Raw genomic sequence first — 12,675 nt, forward strand, 5'->3', positions numbered from 1 at the left:
GAGATCACATTGTATGATTTTAATATTTTCCATGCACATGTGTATGAAATATCTGTAACAAGTCATAACTTAAACCCTAATGTGTCATTAAATGTTGAATCTTTTGTGCGGATATTCAATTGTGTCAGGCGATGTGGGGATTTGTGCTGTCAAGGTTCTCATGGCTCCTTCTGCTGCTGCTCTTCTTCTGCCCTTCTGTTGCTTATCAACGTACAATTCAGATAAGGGGAATGATTTGTCTATGCACACATTTATATCAATCTCTAATCAACCTTTTTGAGTAGGATAATAAATTGCTCATTTGCAAAATGAAAAAAAGCTCATTTTATATGACTGCAATCATAGTCCAGACCAGTTAAGAATACAGTTGTAGGCCTGCAAGCTGCAGCTTTCTTCGGCTTTAATTATTTAATTTCACCAATCATCATGATTTATTCTTCAGGTACTGTTTCACTGAGAGACCTGGCAATTATCCTTTGATTTGCAGGCCACTGAAAGCTCCGCTGGAGCACTTGAGGTTAAGACTCTTTGTCATTAGACGCTTACCCTAGCAGCACAAATGAAGGAGGACTAAGCTTTCTTATTTTATTTTAGCAACCCTGCTTTTATAGTCTCATATCTGGGAACAGGATACGCTGATCTCTTCATGTCACAAGGCCAACAGATGGGCCGATTCAGTCAGGATCACATGTCTTCCTAATTCCACACTCAGCTTTTTTTCATTTATTTATTTCTTATTTTCAAACATGTTGTTTTCCATGCCCAACCAATGATTGGGTGACTTTACTTAAGACAACTTAATCAAGTTTCATGCAGCTCCACCTTTTGTCACAAACAGCTTCAAAGAGCTTGATTCTCATATGTGATAGCGCTGCTTGAGACTTAAAAACAGACCTGGCTTTGCAGAATCAACATGTGTCCACGTGGGCTTGGCTGGTTGGTTTCACTTCTTTGTGCTTCTTTTGTTTATCTTTGGATGACAGGCTTTCCCAGTTTAATTAAAAGATTCCCTTCAAGAAAATGTATATGAAAATGAATCCATTGTTCTGAGAATTTGTTTCTATTTGGTTTTCGAAATGTGCTCCATAAAGGACCATGGCACAATGTAGAAAACATTATGCAGGGCAGAAAAAAAAACACATCAGGGAAAATCAACAGATTTCGCTTTGTTTAAAAAAATCTGAAATAAGTTGAGTCTTTCAGGCCCTGTGATGTACGGACTCAGATGTGTGTTGTACAAAACATACACACATTACAAGTGTTCTTTGCAGGGGTGAAAAATGGTTTGGCAGTAAGATAAGTGGCTTCGACATTACAAACTATCCTTTTTCTCTTGATTTTATCTGTCCTTGCAGAACACCGACAGAGATGAGCAGACCTTAAATGGGAAAACATGAATTATAATGAACACAAGAATGTATTTTATTGCCACAATCAACAGCAGATGAGGGAATTTATCTAAGCCAATATGTAGGTTAATGTTGCTGAAAACAGCCACACTGTTGCACTCATCATTTCAGCCCACATAGCTTAGATAAAGCTACAGTAAGTCAAAGTAAGTGTGTGTTTCGTAAAGTCAAACACTTAAGAGTGCATAACATCTTTGTCATGTTGCCCCCTCCACCACAGCACTACTGTTTGTGGAAAACTCCAGAAACTGTTGTCTGACATCATTTGGTTCTCTTACACCAGTCTCGATGTAACTAAAATCTGATTTTAAAAGCATCTACGTCTCATTTCTTTCAGCAGAAAATGTTGAAATGTTTTTTCAAGATGATTCACAGAATTTCTCCAAGGAGAGAAGAAAAAGAAATACAGCAACTCGTAAAAAGCTGTAAGATCGTTTGTGATAAGTGTGACTGCAAAAATATGCTCAGAACTTCCACGTTTTCATACATTGCACACAGAATTAGTGCTGTTAGTGATATATTTATTTTAGAAATAAACACACTTTGACCCCGCTGATCAAATGGCACCCTCTTCTGGTAAAGAGCAGTCGGCCCTCAATTCTTTCACACAGCATCTGGATAAATCGTGATTCAAGGTCATGTTGGTTTGTGCTGCATTACTCTTTTTATAGATTTTCAGTACAATACATCAAGCTCTCCTTTAAACGCCCTTGTTAAAACCTATTAAACGTTTATGCTTCTCCTCGGTGAAGGCATTATATTTAAATGTTACAGGTCACTGCACATGACCAAGTGTTTTACTCTTGATTTAATCAGGTGTCTCATTCACAGCAAAAAGCAGGAAGGTGAGTTGTTGGAGTGTTGATCAGTGGACTGATGAATGCTGCCACTTTCTTGCTCGGAATGCAGCTTTGCTGTAAGTCTCGTTCACTTTACACAAATGTTCCACAATGAGTGGAGGACTTGCATCTCACCAGCCTTGTTTCAAGTCCCTGGAGTTTTTTGGGCTAGTCAGCATTACCCGAAATAACTGGATTTCTTTGTCATGTTTGCTCTGAATTATCCTCAAGGAAGTAGCTGATAAGAAAAAAATAGATGGGCACATCTTTTTTGAAAATATTGTAATTAAATGACTACTTTGCTAAATGTTTGACTAGACAGGCTAGTTAATGCAAAACATGAGGATGTCTGAGCAGTGGTGAACAGTGTGCATCGGTGAACTTAAGCGGCTGCTAATCTACTTAGAGTCACTAAGTACCTTACTAGAAATCAGTTACTGTCCAGATAGTCTCTTACTGCCCCAGATAAACGACACAGACAACAACAAAGGGAGGCTCAGAGAAATATGTGGCATAGTCTTTTTGCTGGCACGAAATATGCACCTCCCCTCCTTTGGGAACTGTGTTGACAGAGCTGCAGAAGAAGTTTTGGTAGGTTTCTTTAAGTTGAAGATGTTCGGCAGCGGCACCAAGAAGTGGTTTGTGAGGAAGCAAAAGAGGCAGCGGCAGAGGTCTGGCAGGAGGCCATACACCAGGAAGAAGAAGAGATGGGCAGCTAAGATCCTCAAAGAGCACCGACAACAGATCCTGAGTGAGCTGGATGTCAACACTGTGCTTCCCTACCTGGTGTACGATAGGGTTTTCTCACTAGTGGAGTACAAGGAAATACTGGAACAGGAGTCCAACAGGAGACGGACAGAGGTGTTTCTGGACCAGCTGTCTTCGAAGGGGCCTGCTGCTTTCTGCTCGTTCTGCTCTGTTTTGGAGGAGGTGTGTCCCTACCTGCTCACCTGCTTTCTGTTGGATGGACAAGGTACACCCATTAACCAGTAATTACAGCAATGACCAACACAAAAACAAAGGATTGTCTGGAGCTGTTGTGAATTTTGAAACATCTCCGAATTTCAAAAAGCCATATTGCATTTCATTGATCTGTTGCAGCTTTCCACTTATATGTTCAATATTTTCACCTATACTGTGTTGCAACGAATTTACTCTGAAAAACTGAAAGAAAATAAAAACAATAGAAAGAGAGGGAAACTACTCTGTAGTAAGCCGGAGCCACAGACTAATAGCCAGCAAAAATAGCCTCTTAAATCTGCGTGGCTGAGGGGATTACTGAGCCACCATCATTCCTAACTAGCCTCCGACAACATATGGCCTCAACGTGGCTGCAGTTTGCACCATTTCAGATCAATATACTTCACTCGCATTTACATAAAACTGAGTGTTCTCTTGAACTCACATTTAGAGCTGAGTGAGTGTCTTCTTTATGTGTGGCTGCTAATATCCTGCAGTTAAGAACTTGTGAAACCTCCTGCAACTCAGCTAGAGAGGAGGAGGCATAAATTAACAGAGCTGTAAAAAGGGGCTAAATTATTCATCTGTTCCCACAGATGGTGTCCCAGGATGGGGCAGAAAAGTGGGCCTCACTGTGCCCCGGAACAGTCCAGGAGAGCAACCTCAATGTTCCCCTCCCATGTACACCAATCCTGTGTTTGACTCCAGGTGAGACACTGTACAAATCACTGCTATCATGGGAAATTTCTGCTGAATTACATGGTTTTATGAGCTGCTTTTTCTCTGTTTACGATCCAGATGTACATTTAACATCTATTTAAAAACTTTTCAAAAAGAGTATGAGCCCAACTGTGGCAATCCCACAGCCTGGGTTTAACAGAAATTAACAATGGTTGTTTAAAACTTATATTTTAAACTAAGAACAATAGTAGGACAACGTTTCAAATGCTGAAAATTAGAAAATGGACTGTTTCTTGAAAACTGCGCACTCATTGTCAATTTGATGCCAGTGACACACTTAAAAAAAAGTTCCAACAACATGACTTGGAAATGTGCAACACGAAAACTTCTCATAACTTACATGATTAATTGGGAACAAGCCAGTGACATGTCTGTGTAAAAAAAGAGCATCCCACAGAGGCCGAGTCTTCCAAAAGAAAGATGAGGAGGCTGCATAGGTAAAAAGTAGTTTGGTTCCTCGGGAGCACCGTTGTGAACGCAGACATGATGCTGCTGTATTGGAAATCACTGCAAGGGCTCAGGAACGTTTCTGAAAATCCTTGTCAGTGACTGCATCCATAAGTGAAAATTAAAACGCTGATCCAGAAATAATCCAGAAATACTGCACTTTTTCTGGTCTCATTTAAGATGGACTGAAGTGTGATTTAAGTTCCGTGTTTCAGGCAAAAGAACAGAGAGACCATCCAGCTTGTTTTAAAAAGCCAGCAACTGTGATGGCATCAGGGTGCATTATTTCACATGAGATAGGAAATATCTATGCAGTCACTATAAATGTTGACCTATACAGACTGAGGTTTTAGAGCTGCACATGCTGCCAGTCAGATGACATCTTTTTCAGGAAAGAATGACTTTAGAATTGCACATGTTATGCTGTTTAGCAAGACAATGTTAAACCGCACAACACATATACTACAACAACGTGGCTTTGTGGTGGAGGGTCCTGGACTGGCCTGCCTGTGGACCAGACCTGAAAACATAAAGGGAAAAGAAAAAAGCAAAGGAAAGGGAAATAAACTCTGCTGTTTCATAACCACAGCGATTGCCACTTGATTTCCAAAATTCTTACAGAATTCTAACAACTTCTTCTTCTTCAACAATGAAAACCTCAGAGGAGTTCTTTATCCAAAATCCAGCATATATTCCAAACGTTGAATATTCCAAAATCATGTAGATATGAGCACATATTTAGCAAAAAACAATAAAACATATCTAAGTTTCAACTTCTGATTTGTTGACTGATTTGCTATTTAAAAAATTTGGGTCTAAACATTTACATTTCATTTACATTTTTTAGAAAATGTCAGATCCTTGAACATAGATGCCTCCATATTTGTCATGAGGACCTATCAAGTGGTTTAAAGAGTGATAAAATCCTACGAGGTACTGTATATACTGCGCCACCAAATCTCAACGCAGCTGAGCACCAGATTTTCTATCTGCTTAGTTTGACAGTGAGTCAACTCAAGCAAAAACATGGTGTACCGTGATGTGAGGGAATATGTTAAAGAATAAAGCTTGCCGTGGGGCAGTGAAAAGATTGCTGAACTGCTATAAATGAAGCAGCATAAACGAGGAGCATAAAATGATATTTGCTGAGTTTATCATTTGAAGGAGGACCAGAGCAGTGTTTGAGGCTGCTGTCACTGTGTGTCAGGCCTTTGCCTTCTGAATGTGTCATGACTGAGTGACGGTCAGGGGGGATGTATGTGGCTATCAGGAGTACCCCTGGCTAAACTAAATCTGAGGCAGGGGACATATAAATGCATATAGATATATGTATATATATATACTGTAATATATTTGTGTGTGTGTGTGTGTGTGTGTGTATGGATGGATGTATACATGTACTGGGGGGAATGTGCTCAGATGTGATGCCTGAAATGTTAGGACAGACAAGTTGATATGCTCTCTAGACCGTTAAGGAGGCCTTTTTAATGTATGACAGCCAAGTCAGCATAGAGACAGCTATCCCAGTGGTCTGGCCCTGGGTAGTGACTCGCACATGCACACAGAAACAGACAGGCTGACAGAAATAAACCAACACACACAACAAAGCATAGCAGCACACACTGCCAGAATGGCCACAGAGCCTCAACAGGAGCAGCACGATCACAAGGCAATGTAAGTCTTCTTAATATTTGATTTCATCGTTACGTCGTTGCATATTTTGATTGTTACAAACAGCTACTCTCTTGGGTGTAGCTGAATGTGACGATGCAACCTTGGCTGGGACATCCTTTACATTTGTGTTAACATGAGGGGGATTGTTTTTGTTGCTCTAGTGTTTTTTTTAACGCATCCATGTGTTCACTGCTAATACACACTCTTATCAAGATACGGTGTCAAATGTCTGGCGATAATCGCTCCATGTATAAAGAGGCATAATATTTTGTTTATTCACTCTGAGGAGAACTAGGACAGAGACCGCCTTAAGTAATGGAAGCTTGACTTCAACAACTGTGTGTCAGCATGAATATTTGCATGACAGAGTGAAGCATGTTGGCTTGGTTTAAATGTTGAAGCAGCCGGCATGTTTCTCCTGTCTGAACTGCATCTTTAAACAAAGTCCCACTTTTCCTGAGCCACAGTGAAAGAGCAGGCTGATTGTCAGCTGCGTGCAGTTCAAAGAGGCACTGTGTTTATTAGTTTGGCTTTTCGTGTCCGCCTCTGGTCAGTATCTTGCTGACGGGGAGTGAATGTTCAGCATTTAATCACATCTCTGGGTTTCTGTCTCTAAGGCCTGCTGGCTGCCAGATTCTTTACAAGGGACTGATGTTCTGTTTGAAGCTAAGTTACAAAAACCTCTTGAGCAATTATTTCAGTCTGAACATGCAAAAGATTTTCTGAGCGCACATCATAGTGCTGATTTAGGTGGAATAAATGCACGACACACTGAAGAAGATCACCAGGTTTGGTTCGGATCTGAGGCCTTGCATGCATATGAGAAGCCACTGTGGTGATGTAAGTCACCATCCCTTCATCTATAAGTGAAGAAAATGAGATGCTGGCAGGTTGAAGAGGAGGTGGAGGAGGAGGAGAGATTAGCTGGAGCTGGGAGGTTATGCTACTCTGTGCTGATGACTCACCTCACAGCACATAGAGAGAAAGCACTGCGACAGCACTGAGGTGTGACTGTGCGTGTGCGTGTTTCATTACTCTTGGTCTTCTTGGTGCAGTGCATTCATGTGAAGAGGACTTTCTCCGTGAACTCCTCTTTGTTCAGCGCAAAAGCAATAAATCACAGCGTTACAGCAGCAGCGGTTCTTGGGGCTTTCGTCCAGGTTTGTCTCCACTGGGAGCAGCTTCTGAGTCCTACAAACCAGCTTTGATTTTTGCTGTACGGGATAAAGTGGACAAGCAAGTCTGAGGACACAAGAAAGAAGGGCAGCCCCATCTGTCCTATTTTCGTTCTAAAATAAAGTACTTTAGTGTGTTATTAGCGCACACGTGTGCCTGAGCGTGTCTGAGTGAGCTTGCTGCCGTTGGCGTGTGTAAATGTGAGTGTGCGGCGTACAATAAAAGATGTCAGCAGTGGGTTCTCATGTGAGAAGGGTAATGATGGGGCAGGCTGCTCTGAGCCATTACTGTGGAGATGCAGAGGGGGGGATGCCAATGTGAAATCAAAGTGCTGCAGTGGAGTGTGCATGGATATGCAGTGGGCTTCAGACTGCAGCACAGCCACTGACCCACTCCTTTGTCCGTGCTTCCCCACTGACACACTACCACTGGTTTCCATGCACACGCCCCACAATATGTGCGTGTGAATGAAAGCCAGAGACAGACAGAAAGAGACATTACCAGGGAGGCTTTGGTAATGTGTTTCCCGAGCAGTTTCCCCATAGACTTAATGGCTGCTGTGTCTTGCATGTCTGATGATGATGATGTGCAGTGTCTTATTAATCAGCAGCGCTATCTCAGTGGCGTACTAGTTAATGGGAGGAGACATTGTGCTTTGCTGGTAGGTTTGTTGGAGGGCTCTGATGATTTCATTAGCAGTGTAATAGTTAACTGTTGACAGGATTCAAGATGCCACTAACAGAAACATTACTGGAAGTGTGTCGCCGGGACTTTATATAGAAGTTTTCTGTGTTGAAACTCTGAGTTCTCCCTCACAGTCTAAATCTGTAGCGATGTTATATTGTACAAAATTTCAAAATAATCAAATTTCAACATTGATTCAAAACAGTGTTACACAGTTACGATTAGGCTGAGATTCCACAACAGGATTACCTCTGAAGAATTCTTGTCACTCTCATGTTACTGACTCCCAATAGAATTCTGTATTCAACACAAGATCCTGCTCATCTGTACGACCTTAAATTACCTTGACCAAGAGTCGACTCTATCAGTGAGCTATTAATGTCTAATGTCCACACCAGGCTCTTCAGGTTTTGACAGCGAGTCCTGCTTCTTGAACCATGTAAAAGACCAATAATGTGAGGAGACTGCAAATTTACTGTCCTGGACTTCAGGCTGTGGAAAGTCGGGTCATCCATTGTGGGATGTTTTTTTTAATTACCAAGTGTGCTTGACTTCTTCCGTATATATCGTTCTACTTTATAAAGTCTTTAATCGCTCTCTGTTGTGGCTCTTGTGGTAACATTATTTTTACACTTTTTCAAAAAAACCTGAAACCATTTTTTAAGATGTCTGCACGGATAACATTAGACCTTGGCTCTGTCATCAGCAGGTACTGGATGAAGGAGTTTTTGAGCATATGAGCAGTGGATGAATTTAGGTTCCTCTAATGCCCCAAAGGCTTTTCTGTTTCTAGTCACCCAGAAGTAACCAGCTGGCAACCACAAAAAAGAGCTGATTTATATTTCAGAGAGGGCTTGATGTTAATTTTAGTGTATTACTGTACACCAGCCTTGGTGTAAATGCTATGATTTCTAAAATACATCAGCACATATAAAAACACTGTGGGCTTTTTTGTTCTTTTTTTTTTTTATCAGTGACATTTGTCATAGTTTTAATTCTACGTACAAAATGAGGCAAGCTGTTTCGTTTTTAGAGAAGCATATTCTGTGTATTCTCACATGTAGTCGATATGCGAATCATAAGAGTTCCACATCGTCTGGCCTGTTGGATAAAACAGTATTAAACTCTGTCTTTGTTCAACTGTGTGGCTGTATGATAAATCCTTATATTCTGTATGATTCTAATATCATATCATCTACATTAGTTTCTCTATTGCAGGGTTGTCTTGCTCACAGACAGACATCTTCGTTTAAATCTGTCTGTTCTGTCTAGTGAGAGTGAGAAGTACTCTTCTCCAACTCAGGTGAGAAAGCGGCTCACTTCTCTAAGACTTCAAAGTCCAGACTAATCGACTTACTCTGAAGCTCAGAAAGGCACCAGTGTGTCAGTCTATTGACTGAAAAACAACCCACATCAGCCTCTGTTTGCTGCTAATGACAGGCAGTACAGGCACAGTCCACTGAGGCAGAGCTGCTGTGTACCACACCTTCTTGGATTTTTATCAAACTCCAGGTCAGTGTATCATCAACAGCTGGACAGAGAGACACATGTTCTGTGGTAAAATCCAAGTACTTATCTTAATATTAAAAAATAATCAGACTGAAGTAGTAAAATACTTATAAAGACTAAATGTTGCTTTATGACCTTCAAACAACACTGTTGTTCTTTTAGATATAAGGTGAAATATGTTTGACATCCATGATATAACAAACAACATCCAGAGCTTCCAACACATCCCAAGTCCCCCGATGTAGCAAAAACAATCAAAGAGACAAAAAAGAAAAATGTCTTTGAATGGCTGTGATAGCTGTGTAAAAAATATGTCCCTTTAGTAAGAAATATACATGAGAATAAGTCTGATGAAAATGAATCCAGTTGAATGAGTCTATTTCTGCGTTGACTGATGAACAGCGGTTAATATGCGACGAGCAGATCCTGATTTTCTCCATGCATGCACATTTTATATCGACTGTGCTTTATAATTAGGCATCGGTAATATTCGCCTTGCTCATTTCTGAACTCATTCTGTCAAAATCAGTTTGCCCAGAATTGATTCAAACAGTTCCCTGGATGCAGATTATCTGTGTCTACCGTACAAGTTGAATGACAACTGTTCCTGGTAACATTTACTGGTTTGTGTCTCAGATGAATGGTCGTCACAACTAAACCAACACCTATGTCAAAAAAGACAGACCACATTTCAGTTAACAGTAGGTGTTGTGGACTGATTTGATTCCTTTATTCCTTTATTCCCGCCTTTTATGACATTTTTTTCCCCTGCACAATCGCAGTGGAATTTGCCTTTTTGTGCTTTTGTTTGGGGATGCACAGTGGTGTGGTGGTTCAAATCCAGAAACATGGTTCAGATCTCAGTAAGGGCTTTTTGTGTGGAGTTTGCATGCTTGTATGTTCTCCCTGGGTTACGCCGGTGTTCTCTGGATCAGCGTTTGGGAATGTACATGGTTGTTTGTTTCCTTTGTCTCAGTGTTCACTCTGTGATGGACTGGTGACCTTTTCATGGAGTGTCCTGCCTCTTTTCCAACGGTTGCTGGCAATAGTTCTTGAATAGGATGAAGTGTGTATGTAAAATAGATGGTTGCTTTTGTTGGACTCTGGGAACTCAGACTTAAATAACTTAGTCGCATTGCATTAACTACACATCTGTTGACAAACGATTATCGTTCTTAGAAAAGTTTTTTAATCACTCAAACTCACCGGTATGCCAGTCACGCATCTAAACACTAATCTTTCAGGGTTAGCATAATTGTGGAACTATTTAGAGAGGCACCATCAGCTCACTTATCAGAAGGGGTTAAATTAGCTGAATGCAACATAATTTGTTGTGGGGAGAGTGTAATGACTTTTTCAGTGAGTCTTCAAATCATCTATGGCTCATGGATGATTGAAGTAAGCCCCCGGTGGTCTGCAGTGATATTGCACCTTGGATTTCTTCTACACTAGCTTTACTACTGAGACTGAGGCTTTGTGTGCATCTTTTTAATTGAGATTATAGATGTACACCTTGCAGTGTGGCTTACATCTCTGCACTGTAATGAACAACTTTCTGGTGCATGTCCACAGTGCACCCACAGTAATGAATGTAACAGCAGGAGAGTGAAGCAGAAATCAGAACTGGGGTATGACAACACAACAGGAATGTGATGAGGTGTGGGACGAGAGGGGTATTCTAAAAATATTGAGGAATACTGTGTTTACTTTTAAGTTACTACTTTACTGAGGTCACAAATGATTGTTTTGGCCTTTTGTAAATGATCCGTATTCCAGTTCATTATCACTATTATGGATACATTCGCAAATTGGCAGCAGTTGAATTACTCCGATATCATTTGCATATGCAGGGTAGGACAAAAAATTGCTGACAAAGCCAAGGAGGCTCATTATGGATGGAACATTTTCGTGCTTCTTATAACTATTGGATGATCTCCCCCTCTTTTTTACATCCGCACCAGGAGCTGCAGCTGTCCACGGTTTATTGAACGTCTTTTATAGGGTGTTTTTTTAGCTCCTTTAGAGTAGCCTCTTTCCCCACATGAGGGGAACCATCTGTGACATAACGGTTGGTCTGCACGACCTAAGCGTATACTGCAACTGGTTTGATGTGCTAATGCAATATTGGAATCTGCCATTTCAGAGGGAAAAAAAGAAGAAAATATCAGTGGAAAGGCGTCCTAATAAACAACAGAAAAAAAACTTTAAAAAAAATAAAAACATAGAGCAATGAGCCATCAGTGAAGCCAGGGATTATTCTAGCCTGTATATGATGAAGGAATCATAACAGGATTTTCACTTGTCCGCTATCCGCGCTCTTACTGCATCTGCACTGCGATTGCAAACAGAGAAAAAGTCCTTGAAGGTATCTTATCCTTCGGAGAGCTCCCCAGTCCCCACGACACTCACAGAACCCTTAGAGCTGTTTGATCTGAAAGCACTGAATTTTTGCTGATATAATTGTTCTTAGAAAAATTTTTATTTCTTTTTTTAAGCTTTACAATCTGTTTCAGTTTTAGCGGCAGCATTAGTGTGGCAGAGGCACGGGTTAAGCAAGGGAGCCTCAAACAGCAGAACAGGCATTCAGGAGGAGATGTATGAGATTCAAATAATCAGAGTGTGTGTTCCTGTGGAGCTTTACGTCTGGTAATTCCCCTGAAAAGCAGTAAGCAAGTGCAGTCTGATTGCCTTTAGCACAACCTGATGTTTCCATGCACTGTTTTTCATCTGTGAAGGCTTGATTTAACCTGTTTATGTATCTAGTTAAACCAATTGTATTCCAATTTGTTGCGTTTTGCGTTTTTATTTATTTATTTTTTTTTTTTTTTTGCTTGCTAAGCCCTGGAAATGTGCACGTTTTCTTCATTTTATATTCGTTTATTTGTACGAGGCTAGGACAGCAAGTCCCGAAATGGAATTCAACAGCCATTAATTTCTCAAGGAAAGGGTGTGGGGCTCAGAAAGATCTGAGTTTCGAGCTACGCCCCTGTAAACCATCACTGCTTCCCGGAAGTATTACATAACACAAAGACAGTCGACTTTCTCCAAAAGCAAGCATGTCATTTTTTGGCAAACTTTTGGCGTCATAAACTGATACTACAACTGAGCATCTTTAAATGAATCAGTCTCTCGGAACACCTCTCCATCCCTCCCTCCCTCCCTTTTCCCTCCTCTCCTCCCTCCCAGTCGCTCCCCTCTGACTACACCGTACACACACACACGCACAGACACACGCA

This window comes from Leuresthes tenuis, unplaced genomic scaffold (assembly GCF_036924035.1).
Source record: "Leuresthes tenuis unplaced genomic scaffold, fLeuTen1.0.hap1 SCAF_5, whole genome shotgun sequence".
Taxonomy (NCBI): Eukaryota; Metazoa; Chordata; class Actinopteri; order Atheriniformes; family Atherinopsidae; genus Leuresthes; species Leuresthes tenuis.